Source organism: Dendropsophus ebraccatus, chromosome 4 (assembly GCF_027789765.1).
Source record: "Dendropsophus ebraccatus isolate aDenEbr1 chromosome 4, aDenEbr1.pat, whole genome shotgun sequence".
Taxonomy (NCBI): domain Eukaryota; kingdom Metazoa; phylum Chordata; class Amphibia; order Anura; family Hylidae; genus Dendropsophus; species Dendropsophus ebraccatus.
In genome coordinates, this window is record NC_091457.1 from 56,592,779 (window position 1) to 56,599,589 (window position 6,811).

Sequence of the window (6,811 nt, forward strand, 5' to 3'; positions counted from 1 at the left end):
CTCCCCAAGACTCAGGGTCGGCAGCACCCCACCCGGGTGACAGCGATGCTGACCTTGATTACCGGGGAGGGGATGCGGCGGGACGCCACTCTCCCCCTCCATGACGTCCTGAGCTGGGCCTCCCTCCGCAGTGCTGGATGGATTATGGGATCTCCCCAGCAGGGCAGAGCGATGATGTCATCGCGCCTGCCGGATGATCCATCCCCCTGGCGCACAGAAGGGAGAGCAGTGGACATTGGGGGGTCAGCAGGGGCATTACTATGGGGGGATCAGCAGGGGACATTACTATGGGGGGGTCAGCAGGGGCATTACTATGGGGGGATCAGCAGGGGACATTACTATGGGGGGGTCAGCAGGGGACATTACTATGTAGGATCAGCAGGGGACATTACTATGGGGGGTCAGCAGGGGCATTACTATGGGGGGGATCAGCAGGGGACATTACTATGGGGGGATCAGCAGGGGCATTACTATGGGGGGATCAGCAGGGGACATTACTATGGGGGGGATCAGCAGGGGACATTACTATGGGGGATCAGCAGGGGATATTACTATGGGGACAAAGGACATTTTTACTATATGGGGGGCACAGCATGAGGACATTATTACTATATTTGGGACATAGCACGGGATCCTACATACGGGACCCACATACCTCCTTACTTTACTGCACATAACACCTAGCAGCAGAATTACTACTATATAGGAGCCTATGGGTGGGAAGGAAGTTGCTGGAAATGTGCGGAGCCTAAGATGGTTTGTCTGACAGGTTCTGAAGGGAAGAATTGTAGCTGCAAGAAATCATCATGGTGGTCTGGGCCAGATGGAGAGAAAACGGAGAGCAATCCCCTCAGATCAAAGAAAACGTCACCTGTGAGTTACTGAATTAAGTTTTTTATTTCCCAGTATTTTGTCAAACTTTATTTGACCTGTATGCTGGGACCCTTCACAGCATCTCTCCATTCTGTGTAGGGGATCAGCAATGTATTATATACTTATTATCCTCCTTCTGTATGAGTGTGTGTACATCTCCCCATTCTGTGTAGGTATACAGCAGTGTATTATATACGTATTATCCTCCTGTATGAGTGTGTATATATCTCTCCATTCTGTGTAGGTATACAGCAGTGTATTATATACTTATTATCCTTCTGTATGAGTGTGTGTATATCTCCCCATTCTGTGTAGGTATACAGCAGTGTATTATATACTTATTATCCTCCTGTATGAGTGTGTATATATCTCCCCATTCTGTGTAGGGGATCAGCAGTGTATTATATACTTATTATCCTCCTTCTGTATGAGTGTGTGTATATCTCCCCATTCTGTGTAGGTATACAGCAGTGTATTATATACTTATTATCCTCCTGTATGAGTATGCATATATATGCCTAAGAGATAGATATATCAACACTCATACAGGAGGGGGGATAATAAGTATATAATACACTGCTGTATACCTACACAGAATGGAGAAATATACACACACTCATGCAGGAGGATAATAAGTATATAATACACTGCTTTATACCTACACAGAATGGGGAGATATATACACACTCATACAGAAGGATAATAAGTATATAATACACTGCTGTATACCTACACAGAATGGAGATATTATCCCCCCCTCCTGTATGAGTGTGTATATATCTCCCCATTCTGTGTAGGTATACAGCAGTGTATTATATACTTATTATCCCCCCCCCCCCCTGTATGAGTGTGTTTATAAGTATATAATACACTGCTGTATACCTACACAGAATGGGGAGATATATACACACTCATACAGGAGGATAATAAGTATATAATACACTGCTGTATACCTACACAGAATGAGGAGATATATTCACACTCATACAGAGAATCGAGAGATATAGACCCGAGACCCTCTAACAATGATGCCACATAATTTGCTATACAAAGGGGCCCACTGAGGCTCTTTCGACCAAGGGCCCACAAAATCCTGGAGCCGGCCCTGTATATATATATATATATATATATATATGTGTATGTGTGTGTGTATATATACATCTATCCAATATGTGTGTGTCTATATACATCTATCCAATAGATGCTCTATTGGATTGAGATCTGGTGACTGTGGAGGCCATTTGAGTACAGTGAACTCATTGTCATGTTCAAGAAACCAGTCTGAGATGATTCTAGCTTTATGACATGGCGCATTATCCTGCTGAAAGTAGCCATCAGATGTTGGGTACATTGTGGTCATAAAGGGATGGACATGGTCAGCAACAATACTCAGGTAGGCTGTGGCGTTGCAACGATGCTCAATTGGTACCAAGGGGCCCAAAGAGTGCCAAGAAAATATTCCCCACACCATGACACCACCACCACCAGCCTGAACCGTTGATACAAGGCAGGATGGATCCATGCTTTCATGTTGTTGACCCCAAATTCTGACCCTACCATCCGAATGTCGCAGCAGAAATCGAGACTCATCAGACCAGGCAACGTTTTTCCAATCTTCTACTGTCCAATTTCGATGAGCTTGTGCAAATTGTAGCCTCAGTTTCCTGTTCTTAGCTGAAAGGAGTGGCACCCGGTGTGGTCTTCTGCTGCTGTAGCCCATCTGCCTCAAAGTTCGAGGTACTGTGCGTTCAGAGATGCTCTTCTGCCTACCTTGGTTGTAATGGTTGGCTATTTGAGTCACTGTTGCCTTTCTACCAGCTCGAACCAGTCTGCCCATTCTCCTCTGACCTCTGGCATCAACAAGGCATTTCCACCCACAGAACTGCCGCTCACTGGATGTTTTTTCTTTTTCGGACCATTCTCTGTAAACCCTAGAGATGGTTGTGCGTGAAAATCCCAGTAGATCAGCAGTTTCTGAAATACTCAGACCAGCCCTTCTGGCACCAACAACCATGCCACGTTCAAAGGCACTCAAATCACCTTTCTTCCCCATACTGATGCTCGGTTTGAACTGCAGGAGATTGTCTTGACCATGTCTACATGCCTAAATGCACTGAGTTGCCGCCATGTGATTGGCTGATTAGAAATTAAGTGGTAACGTGCAGTTGGACAGGTGTACCTAATAAAGTGGCCGGTGAGTGTATATATGTGTGTGTGTGTGTGTGTGTATATATATATATATATATATATATCTTTACACTCAATGATTGCTGCATTCGTAACATCTAGTGACCAATAAAGCCACATCACGATCTGCTCTCAGATAATGTGTTGACCCCTTTTCTGCACAGCACAAGGCAACATTTGCCAGTCATGGATGATGATTTTAGCATCTTTCACTTTGGGCAGATTATTGGGGTGCAGAGGTTTAGTGGCAGTTGTTGTGAAACTGTCACCATTGTTTGCTGTCCCCAAACCAAAGTTACAAGAGCGTACCAAGACTGGATGAACCATGGACAGACATCTAAAAATAACCCAGCTGCAGACCACATGTGGACGGAGCGAGCGTCTAGTGATACGTTTGTTATTTCAGCAATGATGTACCACAGAGGACTGACTCATCCAGCAGTACAACAATGTGCAAGAAATATTTCCACAACAAACAGGCAGCGTACTTTGTATTGACAAGTGTTCAATAGCTGAAGACTGACAAGGGTCACCCTGTGTTGGCCAGTATCATTACACACAACACCTAACATGAGCCAAGAAAAGACGCTAATGGACCTTGGACACATGGCAGAAAGGCATCTGGAGTGATAAATCCCATTTCCTGCTGAATCATACAGATGTATGTGTTCCACATCTGGGGTAAACAGCATGAAGCTATATCTGTTGGATTCACCACTGGGGTTCAACAGGTTGGTGGTAGAGTTCTCCTGGAACGTCCAAGCACTGTTGGTCAAAATACAATAATTAGGGATGAGCAAACTCGAACCTCCAAGTTATGCACACGAACCAGTATACCAACAGTAACATGTCTGTTCATGTATCTGTTCGTTGTTCTGAAATAAGTTTGCCGAAAGGCTGCTGGACCCATCACCGTAGTCCTGGCAATCCAAGCCATGCTTCGACTGATATTGGTCATGTGGAACCTGTGAAGCTGGTGTATTATAACACCGGTCATATGCCCTACGGCCATTCTGCTGCTGGTTAGTGCAGGGAGAGGTTGGCGCTGCAGGCAGGGAGAACCAGGTAGGCCGAAAGACTTTACTAACTACCCTTTTCAGAGCACAATAGTGGGGTGGTCTGTGCTGAGGGGCCAGTGGCTCAAAACATCAGTAGGACATAAGGAGGGTTTAAAAAATGTCCACAGCTTTTTCAAGTGTATTGCTAAAAAAGTCTATGCTGCATGACATTTAAGTGACGCTGTGCCCCCCTTTGTGCATTTTGACATCTCTACACAGGTGTAAAGGGTAAATTTAGCGTTTTTCATACCTTATTTCATATCATACATCATGGTGCTTGTTCAAGTAAAAAGTGTCCTTTTATCAACTGCAGATTGTATTAAGTGGGCGTGGCCTCGAGGCATTAGCGCCACTTAGCCCCACCCACAACTGCACCGTTGGCCCCAACCCCTTGACGCCTTTTGGTTGGCCGACGTAAAGGGGGTGAGGTCTAGACCTTTCGGCCAGCCTGTTCCAATGGCCGGCAAGGGGGCGGGGCCAACTGTGGTGTTGTGGGCGGAACTAAGTGGCGCTGATGCCGCAAGACCACTCCCACTTAACACAATCTGCAGTTGATAAAAGATGACTTTTTACTTGAACAAGCACCATGACGTATGATATAAAATAAGGTATGAAAACCGCTAAATTTACCCTTTACACCTGTGTAGAGATGTCAGAATGCAAAAAGGAGGTGACAGTGTCACTTTAACACAGCTTGGCTAATGAAAAAAAGTTGGGGACCACATATTTTTGTTAAGTGTATTACAAAAAAAAAATATAAGGCGCAGAAAAATAATAAAGCTTGGCTGATGAAAAAGAATTGAGGCTCACTTAAACAGTATTGGCCAGTTTATTGAAAAGAAAAAGTCTGTACTGAAAAATGAGAACCCGAGTGTGTCTAACTTGGCCAGTGACCACAAACTTTTATCAGTCTTAGCTAGTCTATTTTATGTATACTGAAATCTCTACCAGTTGATAGTATTGCCACATCAATTTCATTTTAGATAAATGTGTCCAAGCGTTTTAAAGGCAGCAAATTATATGTGTCTACATTGAACAACTGGAGTGTCTGTGCCACTTTTCAAGGAGCTTCAATGTTATAAACCCCCACCCCCACTTCAGTAGCAGTGCCTCCTGTTACCCATAAAAACGGGCATCTCCTTTGGGGGAGAGTTTTCTCCAGGGCATGGCCCCTGTGACCAGGTGTCTAAGTCTGCCAATAACTTATTTTACATTTTTCTTAAAAAATTTCCTTGTGGGATCCATAGTTGTGTTTAAAATTAAACGAAAGTTAATTGACAAAAACTAAAATTTGTCAAAATTAACTTAAAATTGAAAAACAAAGGGGGAGATTTATCAAACATGGTGTAAAATAAAATTTTCTTAGTTGCCCCTAGCAACCAATGAGATTCCACTTTTCATTCCTCACAGATTCTTTTAAAAATGAAAAGTGGAATCTGGTTGCTGTAACGCCTGGAGTAGTGGATCCACTGGACCGTCACCAGCGGTGGCACTAACCTCACCAGGGAGCGGAGTCTAAGGGGCCGCTGGTTTTCACAAGGCGGGATGGACTTGCTGCGGCAGGCGACCCCCAGGTCGCTACCCCTGGCTTGGTTGCTAGTGACGGCAGGCGAGGCGTGGCAGGAGCAGTAGGCAGGAGATGGTGCTGGCAGAGGTCTGTAGGCGTAACCGCAGGTGACAGGCTGAACACAGGAGCAATGGTATAACAGGGGAGCAGGAACCAGGAACAAGGACTAGGGACCAGGTAGCGGATAGGAATCAGGAACAGGGACTAGGGACCAGGTAGCGGATAGGAATCAGGAACAACATGGAGCTGGGCCAAACGCCATGGGAAGCATGTAGAGGCTCCAACACCTGGAAGGGGGCAGGGCTGGAACTTATAGGGAGTGATTGTGTGCAACACCAATTAGGGGCGGACTGGCCCTTTAAATCTGAGACAGCCGGCGCGCGCGCGCCCTAGGAGGCGGGGACGCGCGCGCCGGCCGGCACAGACGGAGACAGGAGCGGAGGAGAGGTGAGGCCGAACTAGCAGCAGCGCCGGGTCCCTGCACAAGGACCCCGGCGGCTGCATGGGGCAGGAGGAGGTCGCGGCGGCGGCCCGGAACACGGGACGCCGCCGCGGCCGTGACAGTACCCCCCCCTTTGGCCTCCCCCTCTTTCTTGCCTGCAGATGGAGGCATCAGGCAAGTCTTGGTATTCCGCCGGTAGGCCGGACAAAGGCTTGGCGGGCTCGGGTGACAACATAGAGTACTTGGGCTGAGGTGACCTCAGACACTGGTTGGAATAGTCCTGACCCCAACTAAGAATCTTCCCGCTTCTCCAGTCCAGCTTAGGAGCATGTAATTGCAGCCAAGGGAGTCCCAGGAGGATGGTGGAAGAAGAATAGGGCAGGACGTAGAAGGAGACCTTTTCCTGATGTGAAGTGCCCACCTGGAGGACTAGAGGTGCGGTCTGGTAGTGCACATGGTCGGTAAGAATCTCGCCCGTGACCGAGGAGATAGTCAGGGGCGGACTGGCCCTTTAAATCTGAGACAGCCGGCGCGCGCGCGCCCTAGGAGGCGGGGACGCGCACGCCGGCCGGCACAGACGGAGACAGGAGCGGAGGAGAGGTGAGGCGCCCCCAGGGGCCGAACTAGCAGCAGCGCCGGGTCCCTGCACAAGGACCTCGGCAGCTGCATGGGGCAGGAGGAGGT